Source organism: Ziziphus jujuba, chromosome 11, assembly GCF_031755915.1.
Source record: "Ziziphus jujuba cultivar Dongzao chromosome 11, ASM3175591v1".
Lineage (NCBI taxonomy): Eukaryota > Viridiplantae > Streptophyta > Magnoliopsida > Rosales > Rhamnaceae > Ziziphus > Ziziphus jujuba.
Window position 1 is genome coordinate 339,030 of NC_083389.1, and position 18,808 is coordinate 357,837.

Sequence of the window (18,808 nt, forward strand, 5' to 3'; positions counted from 1 at the left end):
AGAAAGAGTGGAAAGAAGCAATGGATGTGGAAATGGAGATGATTGAGAAGAATGAGACTTGGTCCTTAGTCACTAAACCAAAAAACAAGAAAGCAATTGGTGTCAAATGGATCTTTAGAACTAAATGCAATCCGGATGGCATTATTTGCAAACATAAGGCAATGTTGGTGATCTAGGGTTATGCACAACAAGCTGGAGTCGACTATGGGGAGACGTTTGCACCCGTAGCAAGGATGGAAACCATTAGACTCATCCTTGCTCTTTTGACTACTAAGCAATGAAGTGTGTTTCAGTTGGATATGAAATTGGCATTCTTGAATGGTGTATTGCAAGAAGAAGTGTACGTGAAGTAACTCGAGGGCTATGTGATTGAAGGACATGAAGATAAGGTTCATGAGCTTCACAAAGCTTTACATGGTCTTAAGCAAGCACCTAGGGCTTCGTATGGAAGTATAAATGGCTACTTGCTTGGACATGGCTTTAGGAGGAGTCAAAATGAAGCCACTTTGTATGTGAGGGTTGAAGGAATCATGATAGTGGTTTCCCTGTATGTGGATTACTGGTTGGTCACCAGTGAGGAGAGAACTACCAAAAGGAGGATGGCACACCAAAGGTAAATCCTATTCTTTATCGATCCTTAATTGGTAGTTTGCTTTATGTGTGCTCATCTAGATCAGATATTATGTATGCCGTGTGTATGCTTTCCATATACATGCAAGCATGCACCTAAACTCATCTTAAAGGTGCCAAAAGAGTTCTTGGGTATCTTAAGGGCACTAATGATTATGGAGTTTGGTATGAAGCAAAGGATGAGTTAAAGCTTGTTGGCTATTCGGATAGTGATTGGGCAGGCTGAATTGATGATATGAGGAGTACTTCGGGCTACTTATTTTCACTTGGGAGTATTCCTTTCTCATGGAATGCAAAGAAGCAAAGCACAACGGCTCAAAGTACCGTGGAAGCCGAATACATGGCTTGCTCATCTTATGCAAACCAATGTATTTGGTTAAGAAAGTTGATGGGAGATCCTGGTCATACTCAAGAAAGTCCAATCATCATCAAATGTGACAACACTTCAGCAATTTCAATAGCCAAGAAGCCGGTACAAAATGGAAGAACAAAACATATTTCGGTGAAATATTATTCCTTGAGTGAGTTTGAAGATCTTGGAGAAGTCTCTTTGGAGTATGTGAATTCGGAGGAGAACCTTGCGGATGTATTTACAAAGCCACTTAGAAAGACCAGATTTGAGGCATTAAGGACTCTCCTTAATGTCTCTAGCAATATTACCAAGGAGGAGTGTTGAAAAGGTGGTAATCTTGCCACCTTGTGCAAACCAAAATCCACCAAGGTTTGCACCCTCTTTCTTTCTTTAAAAAGAAATATTTTGTTGAATGACCTAATGCAATATTTATGTCTATGTTTTATGTTCCTTTTAATGTCTTTTGAATACCTAATTTTTATTGTATTTAGCTTAGCAATTGTCTCTTTGTTGGGTATTGATTTTATTTTGTAAAATGGCTATGTGCTGGAAACACTGTTGGGGCTGGCATTCTCGGAGCTTTTAGAATTAGCGTGTTGTCTACTTATGTGTGGTCTACTCTAACATCTTCTCTTCATCTTCTTCTTCTTCCTTCAAAACAAAAGCCTTAACAATCCTAAATATCATCATACCAAAAACAAACACAAAAATCACCTAAAGATCAAATAAAAAATCGGATTAAAAGTTGTGCAAAAGACTAACACCTTGTGTACGACACCCTTGGCCAAGTGAACCCAAAACAACACAAAACTCCAACAAGAACTGGGTTGGAATGCCAAGTAGCTTTAGATTGCTGGGGTTATAACTATAGCCGAACATAAGTGAAAGATCATTTATGCCGATACTGACAAGATGCTTTTATTAGGCAATGGGGATACTCTAAGCATTCCATTAGTGATATATCAATGTTCAAACAGTCTTTCCCCCATAACATAAACCAACTATTCATATCTTAGATTCAGTCGGATTCTAGAATCATTTAGATTCAGTCGGATTCTAGAATCATTCTTTGAAACATACACAAGAGTTGTCTTATAACGATTAGATTACATACATCTAGTTCGACCCCCCCCCCCCCTCCTCTAATCAACCCTTTTTTTTATAAATATCCTTTTTGTAAACCTTTATCTTCTATTTTTACTTATCATTATACCCTATGAGTACAAGCAATCTAACTAACAAATTCGTTAGACATAATCATTGCAAAGAAAAAGCAGGATTGAGTTGATCGAAGTTCATGTAATTTATTATTATTATTATTATTTTTTGGATCAATCGATGAATTGAATGAACAAAACAATATCAATATAAAAGGAGTATTCATTGTCGGGTGATATAAATCAACCAATAGGAATTTGAGGAAAATGATCTTTTAGATCTCTTTCCTTTTTTTTTTTTTTTAACAATTCTTAACTTAATATCGTAATATTCTTTTTACTATTACTATAGATCGTATATGCTTTATTCTTATTTTGATCTTATTTGTATATTTTTCTTCCTTAAGTCTAAGTGGATTACTTTGAGACACGTAGACATGCCGTCAAGCTAAGCTAAAAAAAAAGACTATGTCAAAAACTAATCAATGATGACCTTCCATGGATTCGCCTATATAAACCGCAGCTAAGGTTGCAAAAATAAGAGCTTGAATGCCACTTGTAAATAATCCAAGGAATATGACAGGTATAGGAACCACTAAAGGTACTAAAGAAACAAGAACAACAACTACTAATTCATTGACTAATATATTTCTAAAAAGTCAAAAACTAAGAGATAAAGATTTTGTGAAATCTTCTAAGATGTTCATGGGCAAAAGGATTGGGGTTAGTTGAATGTATTTACCGAAATAACCTAATACATTTTTTGAAAGGCCCACATAGAAATATGCTACTGACGTGAGTAAAGCTAAAGCAACAATAGTATTTATATCATTTGTGGGTGCGGCTAACTCCCCATGAGGTAACTATATGATTTTCCAAGGTAAAAGAGCCCCTGACCAATTCAAAACAAAAATAAATAAAAACATAGTTCCAACAAATGGGACCCAGGGACCACATTCTTCTCTAATCCGCATTTTGCTCACGTCTCGAATGAATTCAAGGACATATTCAAAGAAATTCTAACTGTTAGTCGGAATGGTTTGTGGATTATGAACAGCTATAATGGCTGAACCTAATAAGATAGCAATTACGACCCAAGAAGTAATAAGTACTTGGCCGTGGACTTGGAAACTTCCTATTTGCCAATAGAAATGTTGGCCTACTTCCACATCAGATAGATCATATAACTCTTTTAGTGTGTTGATGGAACATAATAAAACATTCATATTAACCTTTGAAAGAAATAGAACTTTAAAAGGAATTATTTTGATTCAACCATCTCATTTTCGATTTGCATACTTGCATTGAATATTTTGAATACCTACTATTTGCATAATATCCTCGATTATTTTTATCTCTTTTGTGCGAATCAAAAATTGTAACCAATTCAATAAATCTATTATATGGAGTTCCAAAAATAATTTACTTATCTTATTATTAATCAAGAATTTCGTATATAGCTAGAACGGTCCTCACAAATAGCAAATACTAATTTGTTAAGAATTAATCGAATTGAAGCTATAAAGTCATCATTTTTCGAAATAGAAATATCTGCTAGATCTGGTTCACAATTTGTATTGTTGGAATGCTCAAAGTCATACATTCGTGAAGAGCTATAGATTCTTCTTGTTGATCAACCATTATTACAACATCGGGCAATCCAGTCTTATATTTAGTCGCACCTAGATATGTTTACAAGTGAGATAATTGTCTCTTCAACACAGCTGCATCCCTTTTTGGAAGACGATTGAGTCTCCCCGTCTTTTGTTCCATTCTCAAGTCCCTAAATTTATGAAGTCTCATTTTTGTAGTATACCAATTCATTAACATACCATCAAGCCATTTTTTATTAACATAATGACACTAAGCCTTTATTGCAGCCCGTGCTACTGAATTTGCTGCTTTATTTTTGGTACCAACAATTAAGAATTGTTTTCCCCTACTTGCAGCATCAAAAACTAAATCACAAGCTTCTGCCAAAAACCGAGCAGTTCTGGTAAGATTTATAATATGAATACCTTTACGCCTTGTAGAGATATAAGGTGCCATTCGAGGATTCCATTTCCTAGTACCATGACCAAAATGAACTCCTGCTCCCATCATCTCTTCCAAATTGATGTTCCAATATCTTCTTGTCATTTCTCCCCACACTTCTTCTATTTTTTATATTTTTGTTGGAAAAAAAAAAAGAGAAGCTAAAATAGAAATAAATAATTGTTCCCACGAAACCTTCTCTTCTACCAAAGATTGGCCATTGATACATGATCCAGACCATTCATTTCTTTCTATTCATTATTATCTTTATTTCTATAACCAAATTAAATGACCACAACACAAATAGAAAAAAGGATCAATTTGCTTTTAGGAATCATTAAATCCTAGAAATGATCGTTTTGATATATCATATAAATTCTTTGAAATGCAAAAATCAAATAATTCTCTGTAGTCCAACAAAATGTCTTTCATTTCCCACTCGAATAATTCTTCTTTTTCATTTCCAAAGGAATGTTGTGATGTTGCCTTGAACGGTGCACTAATCTTTTGAATTTGGTCCCAATGGGTATCATCCCCCTTAGAACAATGTTCTCTTTTAGACCATTCAACCAATCGATATGACCACATAGAGTAGCTTTGCTAAAACACGAGCAGTTTCTTAAAAACTCGCTTCGGATATGAAACTTTAAGTATTTAAAAATGCTTTTGTTATTCCCAATAATATGGCTTTATAACAAATCACTTCTTCCAAAGCATGCCTCGTTCGTTCCACTCGCAACAATCCAATTAGTTCTCCTGATGAAAAAACATTAAACATTCCATATTTTAAAAGTAGCAATTTTGATGTTATTTGACAATAATTTCTAAATGTCTATTATGGATCTGCACCCCCAGGATTGATAAATCTTTTGGATCTTAGTAACCAAAGAGATATGACTTTGCACTATAGTTAGCTCAGCACCAATCAAGAATCCCCATGGAATTCTAAGAACTCTTGTTATATGTTCATTCCAACTCTCAAACCTCTTTTCTAGCTTCATCGATATTGAATCAATCGAACGCACTTCTAATACTTGTTCCACTTTTGGAAGACACTATGTTATATCAGCAGATCTCGATTTTTCATATATAAATGTAACTAATGTCTCTCCTTTGGAAAGTATTTCTCCATAATGGCCATGAACAGTTGCTCTTGGAATGGCCAAATAAGACTTTGCCAATCTTATTACTACAGAGTCAATTTGAACAATTATAACTTGGCCCCGATTTTAGGTACGGCTCTTTCTTAACTATAAATACATTTTCACAAATAAACTGCCCAAGGCTAATTATTGTAGCTGTTTCTACACAATAATTATGCTCATAATTATGATGGAGAAAATACCAATTTAAGTTGAATGGATTCAAACAGATGTTATTGCATGGAGCGGAATTATAAATTCTCCCATTTTATCCATGAAACAATATTTAAGTACTTGAAAAAGTATGTTTTAAATTGTTAAGTTCTAAATATTTAGTTACCCAGATCTGATTATGAGTTTTTAAAAGGTAATTATCAATTTGAGAGGCTGTTCCTAAAGGGCCGAATGAATTCCTAATTGAAGGATCTCTTTTAATTGATTCTTTTCTTACATTGTAATATTTTACATCATTGAATGGACCCATTTGAAAACAATTAAACGATGAAAAAATTATCAAAGATTGAGATTCCTTGCTTCTATTCAACAAAGTACAAATAGTTCCTTGATTTTGGCTAAGTGATTGTTGAATCCTTTCCTTGGAATATATAGAATAAAATGGATTGGTACGGTTTGATCGATTATTAGAGATCAATCCTAAACCTAACGGATCATTCCTTTTTCTGATATACAAAATATGGGATTTCATGCATGGAGCGGAATTATAAATTCTCCCATTTTCATCCATTAAACAATATTTAAGTACTTGAAAAGTATGTTTTAAATTGTCAAGTTCTAAATATTTTGTTATCCAGATCTGATTATGAGTTTTTAAAAGGTAATTATCAATTTGAGAGGCTACTCCTAAAGGGCCTAATGAATTCCTAATTGGAGGATCTCTTTTAATTGATTCTTTTATTACATTGTAATATTTTACATCATTGAATGGACCCGTTTGAAAACAATTAAACAATGACAAAATTATCAAAGATTAAGATTCTTTACTTCTATTCAACAACGTACAAATAGTTCCTTGATTTTGGCTAAGTGATTGTTGAATCCTTTCCTTGGAATAAATAGAATAAAATGGATTGGTACGATTTGACCTATTATTAGAGATCAATCCTGAACCTAACGGATCATTCCTTTTTCTGATATACAAAATATGGGATTTCACTAAGTTGATGCTTAGGAAATCTCGAATCAAACCATTTGTCCTTACTTCAACAAAGGAAGCATGGGCCTCTTCGATAGAAGAAGTTTTTTTGTCTTGATCCCAATTCAACACTAAAAAAGTCCAAACTAATTGAATGCTTGACCAAGAAATTCCCCAAATTGGTTTGCCATTTCCATAAAGACTATAATTTACAACTCTAAGTTCTAGATTATCACTTTCCTGCAACAGTTCTCAGGGGAAAAGTGTTTCTAAATTTATACCGTCCACTATTTCATATATGATTATGGGCCGAACCAAAACAAAATATTTTTTCTTGGTAGGTGTGGTCCATTGGACATAGATCCAATTTTTTTATTTTTTTTAATCCAATTTTTTCAATTTTTTTGATTCCTTACATTTTTTTAAACCGTTCCTGGCAGTATCAAGATGTCATTGTGTCAAAATATCTTATCCATTTCTATAGCAAAATGGATATCTCCAAAAAAGATTTTAAGTTCAATCTTTTCTTTCTTTCTCTCCACTTATACCAATCCACCTACTCAACTTCTTATATTTAAAGTGATTCGTGTATCTACTCCAATGATACTATTGTTTCGTACCATTATAGAAGAAGATTCAGATAAAATATGCACTTCCTCAGGAATGAAAAAAAGAAGATTCGGGTCAAATATGCACTTCCTCAAGAATGAAAAAAAATCGATGTACTTTCATTTAGTATTTTGGCTTAAATTCTTTGACTCCTTGATACTCAAGCAAATCCTCTTTTTTTTAGGATTGAATACACCCTATCGTCCCATATTTAGTAATTCCTAAACCTTTTCTTCTATATTGAGGATCATCAAAATAAGCAAAAATAATATTTTTACAAAAAATACCATTTATCGATATTTCAATCGAAATAGTGGTATGAGCATTCGTTCTTTCTCTCGTTTTTGAATCCACTGAATGGAATAATGAATCTATTTCGTTATCTCTTTGCCAATAAAAATAAATCAGAATTCTCGTGTAGAATATAAGGAAATATGAAATTACAATGACCTTTATATATGATTCGATTAATTTCTGAATAATCGAAAATGATACTTTCTTTTTTACTAGAAAGACCCAAACTAAAGAATTTATGTTTTACTTGATCATTATTTATTTGATTTCCTAAAAGGCTAGTAATGATATTTCCTTCAGCAGAAATAAAATGAATATTCGTTTGATCTTTTTTCCCCTAATTCTTTCCATTCTACCAATGAATAATCTATAATAATTCACAAATTCAGATAAGCTAATTGTTCTCGGATAGCACTTCCTCCAGTAGAATTTCTTGATTTCAAAATGTCTCGAAGTCTTGGGTAGTAAAAAAAAGTGGGATGCTCTATTTCCATGATTGGATCTCATATTCGAATGAACCTCATAATCATAAGAAAGTGGGTTTTTCAGTTATGGGCCTAGCAAAAGAAAAAATTAGATAGGGTCCTATTGGATCTTCCCCCCTCCAAATCGGATGTGAAAGTTTCCTCTCATCGGGCTCAAGTAGTTAGACCAAAAAAGATAAAGAAAAGAAAGAGGTTTCGTTTCCATTTTCAAATTCTATAAAAACCCCAAAAAAATCTACTCCTTACTCAAGTTCCAAAAGAAGGTCAAGCAACATTTCGTTGATGCATTTTATTTATTTGTTTTAGTAAATTTTTTGAATTGAATTCTTTATTTAATTATGGCATAATAAAATAAATGAAATGTGAAATTATTAAGTAGTGTACTTCCCTTCGAATGATGAAAATCCTTAATTTTAATTAAAGTAAAGGAGGGCCTTAGAATTCATAAGGTATTTACTTGTCTATGTATCGTTCCGTTCAATCTTTTAGGTCCCTACTTCTCCTTGATGGTTATTTCATGATATCCTTAAAGCCTATATGCGATGGATAGACTCCTGCCACCATGATATATTTTCTTATTTTGCTTATTTCGATAGAATTTCTTTCATTTAGAAAGAAAGGAAATGGTTAATTCCACAAAAGAAGTCTTCTTTTCACAAGGTACAAATTTCTATTTATTTGTTACTGAATCAACCATAGACCAATTCTTTTTTTACTTGGGAGTATTGTACACAACCATAATTATGAGTTTCATGTTACTCCTACCAAGAGACATGTCAGATCTAGGGCATCCTAATTAGATTGAATGGGATAACAGTTTCTCATTCTGAATCTGTAAACCCATAATTTTGATCAAATTACACATTGCAATATACGAGATCTTTAATTCTTTAAGAGGCTTGTCTAAAAGATTCGCAATATAACTAGGAAGATGTTTCAAATACCACATATGGGTTACTAGGAATGCTAGTTTGATGTAACTCATTTGATATCTTTGTATCTAAGAATCAACAAATTCAACTCTACATTGTTCACAAAATTTTGGTTCTTCTTTTTCATCTCCTATTACTCGATAATTTCCACAAGCATAAATCCCACTTTTTATAGGCCCAAAAATTCTTTCACAAAACAATCCATCTTTTTCCGGTTTATTAGTTTTGTAATGAAAAGTGTAGGGTTTTGTCACCTCTCCAATTATCTCTCCATTAGGTAGGATTTTTTTGGCCCAAGCACTAATTTGTTGAGTTGAAACTGATCCGATTCGAAGTTGTTGCTGTTTATACCAATCAATCATAGAAGAAAATTTCTAATTCATTCCAATTAAGCATCCTTCCTATTAATCTGGAAGCCTTTCTCAGATACAAGGAAATGATTCAATTCCAGAGCCAAAGATCGTAATTCTCGAATGAGCAATCAAAAAGATTCTCGAGCATCCTTCGGTTTAGGTATTATTCCTCCAATGATCATAGTACCAAGTACTTCTTGGCGAACTCTAATATGATTAGATTTATAAGTAAGCATCTCTTGTAAAATATGAGCAACATCAAATCCCTCTAAAGACCAAACTTTCAATTCTCCTACCCGCTGCCCCCCCTGCTTGGCCTTTCTTGTAAGTTGTTGTTATGTAACAAGTGCATAATGTCCGCTAGAATGTCCACATATTTTATCATCAACTTGATGGATGAATTTCAAGATATAAGGCTTTCTATTATAACAGGTTGTTTAAAAAGATCCCCCATTCTTCCATAAAATATTTTGCTTTTTCTTGGATACTCGGGTTCAAATACCCATGGATTCGTTGTTTATACCTCTCATCAAAAGGTGCTGTTTGATAATGTCTATCTAGCAGACTAACAGACAACCTGAGAGAACATTCATGCGTGAGGGTATTTCTAATGGGTTGAAGACCATATCAATGGGTCTTCCATCTTGCAAATAAGGCATTTCTTGTCTAGGTAAAATTTTTTAAATGATACCCTTATTTCCATGTCTTCAAGCTACTTTATCCCCCACTTTAATTTCACGCTTTTGTGAAATATATACACGAATCATTTCTGGATTATAACTAGAACCCCTTTTTTTCTAAATCCATCTCACATCAATAACTCGACCTCTACCGCTGATAGGTAACTTTAGACAAGTTTCATTTGAAGTGGATACTTGAATGCCAAGGATGGCTCATAATAATCTATCTTTCGGAGCATACAATCATTCTTTCGCCATCTGGGATGTTAATTTACCTACTAAAATATCACCCGTCTCCACCCAAGACCCCACCATCATAATTCCTTTTTTGTCTAAATTTCGGAGTAAATGGGCTTCTAGATGCGGTATTTCATTAGTGATTCTTTTAGGACCGTGACTTGTTACATGAGTCTGAATTTCATATTTCCATATGTTAAAAGAAGTATAAATATCCTCATATACCAGATGCTCATTAATGAGTACTACATCCTCATAATTGTAACCTTCCCATGGCATATAAGCTACTAATATGTTTCTTCCCAAATCGAGTTTGCCGTCAATGGTAGCAGCATCATCCGCTAAAATTTGTCCCTTTTTAATTCATTTACCTTCTGCAACTTGGGGTTTGTTATGCGTACAAGTATTTTTGTTCGAACATTGATATATCACTAATGGAATGCTTAGAGTATCCCCATTGCCCGATAAAAGGATCTTGTTAGTATCATTATAAATGATCTTTCCCTCATGTTCGGCTAAAGCGAACCCCGGAATCTAGAGTTACTTGCCGTTCCAACCCAATTCCAACAATGCACTTTTCAGACCGAGAAAGAGGAACTACATGACATTGCATATTAGAAATCATTCAAGCTCGATTCACATGATTATGCTTGATAAAAGGAATGAGGGAAGATTCAATAGAAAAATATTGGAAGGGAAAAACACTTCAAAGATGAACCTCTTCCGATTCAATAGTCAGGAATTCTTGACGGTATCTAGCTGGAACAACCTATTCTTCCTGAATACCTCAATTCAGTGCCAAAGAATTTCCTGCCGCTACCATATAGTATTCATCTCTACTTGGTGATAAATAAAGCATCCATACTTTTTTTTTATCTCTCAGAGATTTCATAAAATGGGCTTTCTAAAGACCCCCAATAACCACACCTCGTACGAATTGCTAAAGAGCCAATAAGTCCAATATTGATTCCTTCAGACGTCTTAATAGGGCATATGCATCGATAGTGACGAGGATGGATATCTCGTATCCGAAAACTGGCAATTCGCCCTGTCAATCCTCCAGGGCCTACATACCTCAATTTTCTACCATGAACTATTTGTGTCAATGGATTAGTTCGATCCAAAAATTGAGATAATGGGTGTAATCTAAAAAAAGATTCATAAGTTGATACGAACCTAGGACGACCTACTCCTAAACCTGTATTATATTAGCCCGGATCTCAATTAAGTTCAAGTTCTAATGGAATGGACCTCAACCCCTAACCAACCTGTGGTTAGAAACCTTGGTATAATGTAGACACCACAATAGGGGATGGAAAACCTATTGATAAGTCAAGCTAAAACAACTAATTCTCTAATGGTGTTTTAGGTGTTCTCAAAGAACAAAGAGATAATTTAATCTCACAAGTATTTTCTCAATCAAATCAAAGTTTTTTTCTTATTGAAAAATAAGCCTTTAAATAGGCTTTGAAAGAAACAAAATAAACCCTAGAACATAAAGAAAACCGGCCACCACACATAAAGAAACCCAGTTGGCCGAAACTATACTTCCTTTCCTAATCTAAGTTTAATTAATTAATTCCTTTATATTAAATTAGGAATTAATTAATTTACAATGGAAAGAATAAAATAAAAACCTTCCTAAAGTTATTTGTCCAGAAAATAAATAAATAAAAGTCAAAAAGTAATGGTAGTTTCCTAAAACAAAAAGTAAAAACAAATTAGGAAACTAAAAATGCTAGCCTTTTTTATCAATCTTTGACTCTTTGAGCTTCAAATCAACTTCTAGATGCTTTTTACAATGCCAAATAAGCTGAATATGAAGGCCCACACGTTGCCCATGCTTGGAAAAATAAGAAAAGGCTAGTACAGTAAAATACAGTAAAGCCAACAAGCAATACAGTAAATTCGGCCAAATTGTTGATGCTGTCCATAGAAGCCCTTTTTGATTGCATTTGAGGCTGCTTTAACTTGATTCCATGACCTCTTAGGCATATGTATTGAACCCATAAAGCATTGGAACCATTTCATGCTTCCTGGACTCCAAAAATGTACCACAACCGTCACTCGGGTTCGTACCAGTCTCCAGCGCTTGTATCAACAAAACAGGTCTTGGTTCTTTGGTCATGATCATTCCTTCTTGATTATGATTTATCATTTGAATAAGCATAGCAAGGTTATCCTTGAACTTCTTGGCTTGTGCTCTAGTGATTGGTCCCACCTTCATCCGTAACGGATTAGCACCCCAACGGTTTATCTGTTGAGCGGGCTCGGGCAGAATCACATCATAAGTTTTAAAGAATCATGGCAAATTGTTAGCCATAAATAGGCCAAACCCAATACCAAGCCTAATGCCTTGGCCGATTAGCAACTTCCTTAGTTTGCCTTGTATTTCATTTAGGTAGTTGATTAAATCATTTTGTGTTGTACTCTAGGCTTGTTAAGTTGGTGCATAAAGACACCAAAATGTGTTATTTAATATGTATTATCCAAATTAGAGTGTTAGAAAGTTTAGGGAAATGAAGCACCTTGATGACATGGGAAGCACCTTGGTGACTAAGATGGTGACATGGAAGCTACTTGGTAACATGGAGCCTAACCATTAGGCCTCTCTTTCATCCAATGCATGGAACGACATGTGTCATCATGCATGAGGACTACTTTAACATGAAGCACCTAATGAGGCAGCAACACTTGTCAACAAACCATGAAGCATGTGGCAAAGTTACTTTACACATGTGTATTGCTTCACCATGAAGGACTTGTTTTGTATTGGTGTTTAGAACCATCCTGGTGTGGTTTCACACTTATTTTGTATGCTATAAGTATGTATTACATCTAAATGAATGAATTGTATTGAATTTTGGAGAAAATACCTTAGTTTCCATTTTGAAACCAAGAGAAACACAAACTGGTCAAAACTGAAAAATTTTCCAGCAGCTTAAACAAAGCAAGCCAAGAACATCTAAACTCCAAATCAATTTCCAAACATTTAAAACCTTATTCTCTTTAGATTAAAGTTTCCCTAATCCTTTCAATAAGTAATTTTTAATGGAGTTGAAGTTAGCAAATATTGAGGAGTCAGTATCAATTTGTGCCTAATTGCTCCACATATACTTCCTCTAGCCATATTTTCTAAACGAACCAAGGTCAATTCGAATTGATCTTGTAAGAGGTTCGGTACCGAATGAATATGTGTATTTTTTAAATGATTCATATCATCAAGTGTACCCATTCCGAATTTCATTCCAATCAAATGATCCACAGCGGCCAATATATCTTGAGGTAATAAAAATGTATTGTTCTGCTGTATATCAAGATATAGTCTACGGTTCATATTTTTTCGACTAATCCTTCCTAACTCACATCTTTATTGAAATAATTTATTTTGTAACTCCTTACATAAGGATTCAGAAAATACCGTATCTCTTTCTACACAAGCAAATTGTTGACAAAACTCCAAAATGGCATTTTCTTTTGACTTAAATTTTTTTTTTCTCCTTATCATTCAAGAAAGAGAAGTAAATGTCGGGTAACAAACATTCTCTAGAATTTCTCTTAGACTCGAACCCATATCTAATGATAGAAGTAGAATAGATATTTTATGTTTCCTACTCACACAAGCCCATATCCTTGCTTTTCTATCAATCTCTAATTCTAATCTTCCTCTTTAATCTGATATTATGGTGCCGATATAGATCAAAATTCCATTATGGTCCAATTCTGACTGGTAATAGATACTGGGGCTTTGTAATATTTGATTGATCATAATTCTGTATATGCCATTTACTATAGAAGTTACTAACGAATTCATTAGAGGAATGTTTCCAATAAAAATTGTTTGTTCTTGCATATCCCTACTAGTTTACCAAATTAATCCCATGGATACATATAATTCAGAAGAATAGGTGAGTGATTCAAATATAGCATCTCTTTCTTTTATCAATGATTATACCAATTGATATGTTTCCACAAATAATTGAATTTCAATTTCTTGATCTGTATCTTTAATTTTTGGAAACTTATAAAATTCTTTTGTTAAGCCCCAATCAATGAATTTACAAAACCCTTCAAATTGCATCAAATTAAATCCAGGTATTATAGACATTTCCTTAGTTCTACCCCCAAGCATTTTTTTATTTCTCATTTATAGAAAAAAAATCCCATTATTTGCTCATTTTTCATTAAATCATATGGATCAATATAGCAATGATGGAATTGATATTCTGTTTATTGAATCACATGAAATTTGACCTAACTCCATATAATATATGGAATATATGAAATACGTATGAAGGAGGGATAACGAGAATTTTATACTCAAATTGTAATTTGCAACAGATACAAATGAAAATGTTTTTCTTATGGAGTTTTGTCTAGAATATCCAAACAATTTGTATAGAATACGAAACCGAAAAGTGATTCAATTTCTACCATTATTATGATATTCCATATTCCAATCCGATTGGATACCATAAATGTATTCAGGATTTTCTTTTTTCTAGCACTTAACTTTTTCATGGATTCAATTGTTCAAAAAATAATTCACAGAGAAGAGAGAGATTTTCACCTTTTTCTTTTAATCGAATTCATAGAATGGGATTGAAATGTGTAAAAAAACTGCTTTTTATTAAACATGTGCGGGTATAAATAGAACTATCTATCTGCACTCTCCTTCTTTTTTTAATTATATTATTTTGTTGGGGACAGAAAGAACCTGTCATGCTCTATCAAATTTTTGACTTTCAATATTCAATCTATTTGCTGACAAATTGTAAAAATTGAATCGAAGCATGACAATTTCCTCAAAATTTCCTAAAATTACCTGTAGGCATCATATACAGATAAGATGCCTGATTTATCTGTTTAAAAAATTTATGTTATGGGGTTTACATATACCCTAATTGCTGTTATAATTGAAACTGAGAAGCCTTCTTTTTTTTTTATTGAAAACAAAAAGGATTAGTTATGTATCAATTTTGATTTTCTTAGATCATTAGGGAAATAAAATTTGTGATTCAAATTCAAGAACCGTTCATGAATTCATAGTCAATAGTTAACGGTTCAAATTTGTCTTGAATTTTTGCTTTTGTCATTGAAAATCCACATCCGCATTTGGTTTTTCACTCGAAAAGGGAAGGGAATGTTTTCATATATTTTGTATCACTTTGGTGGCATGGCCGAGCGGTAAGGTGGGGGACTGTAAATCCTTTTTGCCCAGTTCAAATCCGGGTGTTGCCTGATCAATAAAAGAATCAAAATACCATATTTTGGTTTGTTGATAAAACTTACCCATTTTTTTTTTTCCAACAGAACCAAGCTGAGGAAAAAGACTCTTGATACTTGCTTGATAGGGCGGAAGATACTTTGTATACATACTCATGAAAGTCTTTAAGTTCTCCGGGATTCATTCAATATTAATTAGATTGAATGGATAATTGGCTTTGACTTATTTATATATGTATTTATTATATATATATATATATATATTTATTTGAATATATTATGTATTTATTTATGTATTTATTTGAATACATAAAGAATATATAAATATTTTTCCATATTTTACTTATATTGAACATATAATTTCTATTTATAATATAAATTTATAAATAGAAATTATAAAAAAATACAAAAAGAAATTCTTACTTTAATCTCTAATATTTTTACTTTAATCTCTAATCAAGAACACGTAATAGGACGTCTTCGATTATTTCATAAAGCCAATCGGAGACGTAGATCAAATGGGAAAGATGGGAAAGAAAGAAATAAGGGTATGTGGTAGATAGTCATCTATCTTGATTCTATATTTTTATACTTTTGATTTAATAAAAAATAAAATAAAGGGCACCAAAAGAAAGAATAGGTTTTATTATTACTACATGTTAGTAACAGCCCTTTGCTACTTTAATCAAAAGGTTGTCCAGCGTATTTTGCTAGTGCTTAATGTTTTCTTATTATACCAGAAATCTTATAATTATAAGAACGTATTATAATTGGATTTATTGGATTGTGTTATCAATAGTGTTAGGTCAGAACCCCCCGTTGACTTTGTGTCAGTGATTTTTTTTATTATTAGTGGACGATAATTTATGATTAGTGAACAATAATTGAATAATTCCTTCATATTCATAGAGATAGAGGACATAATTCACATGGATATAGTAAATCTTGCTTGGGCTGCTGTAATGGTAGTCTTTACATTTTCCCTTTCACTTGTAGTATAGGGCAGAAGTGGACTCTAGAAGTACTGCTAATTGAATTTAAGAACCAAACTGTATCAATTTTTTTATAGATCTTCCTGCAAAGCCTTTTTTAATTTTAATTTCACTATTTAAATTAAAATTCCATTTTGAAATGGAAATAAAAAACATATTCATTTCGAAACGGTATTTGATTCTAGTGGAGTAATGGATTCTATGAATAATATATGAACTCTTTCAATCAAACAAATATTGCAATTATTCCCATGTTTGTATTTCGAAAGGAATACAAATGGTAGGAAATTGATTCCAACCGTATTCCTCATAACTTTTTTATTTCGATGACCCGACTCTTACCAAAGTTATATATGGCCAATGGGAAAGAACAAAACCTTTTTTTTCATTTTTTTTTTACTGTTCAAAGAGAAAAGAAATCTATTATTACATGGATATATATTTTTTATGGGAAACAACATAGTGGTTGTCCAATAAGATACTACAACTCCATATAATAAAATATTGTCTTGGGCGAGTCACATATTACGCACTTACCGCTTGTTTTATTATGTGGTTTATTATTTTATAAATTTTATTTATGCTATGCTTGCTTTATTAAACTCATGTCATATCATGGTTCAAAGGTTAAAAATCGATAAGGTTTACTAATCCTTTTTGAAATCCGTAGAAGTTCCTATGGAACCTCTCTGAACCTCTATCAACTGCTCAATCAATCACTTCTTTGTCGGAATGCTAACAAACATATTACTTGCTTTTATTTTATCCATACCCTTTTTTCCTTCATTGGTTTTTTTCTTTCTTTTAATGGATATTGGGATTCATATTAAAAATAATCCAAAATACAGGAATTAGAATCGTACGAATAAGAGTTGTCTTTCGATTACTTCCAATTATTAATTGGAATAAACACAAATTAAATAGAACTAGATGAAGAAATAGAATTGGGACGCGACACTATGTAATTTATATATGGAATTGATATCTATATATATAAAGATAATAATGTAGATTGATATATATTAAATTAACCTATATCTTCAGATAATAAACTTTATACAGTACAATGACAATACTAGATAGTATGGTAGAAACAAAAATATGAATCTTTCTTTCTACCATACTATCATCTCTCATAGAATACTGCTGATTCTATTTTGTTCATTTCATTCATTTAATACGCAAAATTGGAATCTTTTTCATTTTATTTCTTTTCTTCAATCATTGAAAAGAACTAAAAAGTCAAGTCTAATTCAAATTAATCGCTTTGACTTACTGTTTTTACATATATTATAAGTAAAAAAGCAATAAGAACTAGAATGAACAATGCAGTAGCAATAAATGCAAGAATATTGACTTCCATAATTTCATCGTTTCATTTTTCTTTAATTAGTAATAACTCGGGATTTAATCCCATAAAGATGATAAATCTTTTGTCTGTAAATTCAATGGGATGAATTACATCTCGATGTAATCGAGTCGGATCAATATCATGAATCACGATATCTGGGCTATTGAATCGGTTCATCATCAACAATTGAATATTATAACATAGGAAGATCTTTTATCCATATCGACTTCTAAGGTTGATTCTTGATCCAATCAAAAATTCCTTATATTAATTTAAATTTTAATTTATCATTCTTTTCCATTCTTTTTTTCTATAAATTACTGCCTTCCTTGTACAATCATCTGATCCTTGTACGATCTGATGAAGTATTATCTAACCGCCTTTACACTTGCCTTACCATTGATTTTAACCAAACCTAAATAAACAATCAAAATGAAAAAAATTAGGGATCCGATTGGGAATGAAATTCGGCTATTTGTATTCCCTTCCACATCAAAATGGAGAGATGAATTGATGTATTTTTGTTATTTTATTGGATTTGGATCCGTCGGGACTGATGGAGCTCAAACCCATAGCTTCCACCTTGACAGGGCGGTGCTCTGACCAATTGAACAATAATCCCAGGGAAATAATGTAATAAAATAAAGTGTACAATATACCTATTCTTAATGATTTCATTCAAACACTTTCGATTTAGATTTTCAATTAAAATTGTCGTGTTGGAATAGAGAAGCGAGTGATAAATTTCTATCCATGTGGGTATGCACTTTAGCATAAGCGGCATCGATTACTAATAATCTTTTTGTTATTGCCAAATCAATTCGATAATCAATCTTTCAATGAAAAAGTTTTTTTTTTCTTTATTTTACTCTTGTCCTTAGCCTTTACACTTACCAATTCTGATATGAATCTAGATCATTAGAAATATCAAAATTTGTTGGAAAAAAATAAATTAAATCGAGTAACTAAATAGTGGTGGAGATATATCAAGAACTTTTACTTTTTTCCTATTGGGATCGAGCATTTCGGGAAAACAACAAATGGGTTATATCATGGTAGATCGGCGAATTATTGTGCCAAGCTAGATTTGAACCAGCGTAGACATATTGCCAAAGAATTTATAGTCCGTCCCCATTAACCGCTCGACCCAAGATAGGAAAAAGCAATTTCATGCTTATTGA

The 18,808-nt window shown here is 32.5% G+C and overlaps 2 pseudogenes; both read right to left on the reverse strand.

Moving 5' to 3' along the window:
- Window positions 1-18,808, reverse strand: part of LOC132799877 (DNA-directed RNA polymerase subunit beta''-like) — a 107,536-nt pseudogene that overhangs the window by 27,000 nt on the left and 61,728 nt on the right.
- Window positions 3,581-4,278, reverse strand: LOC132799832 (small ribosomal subunit protein uS2c-like; annotated as a pseudogene).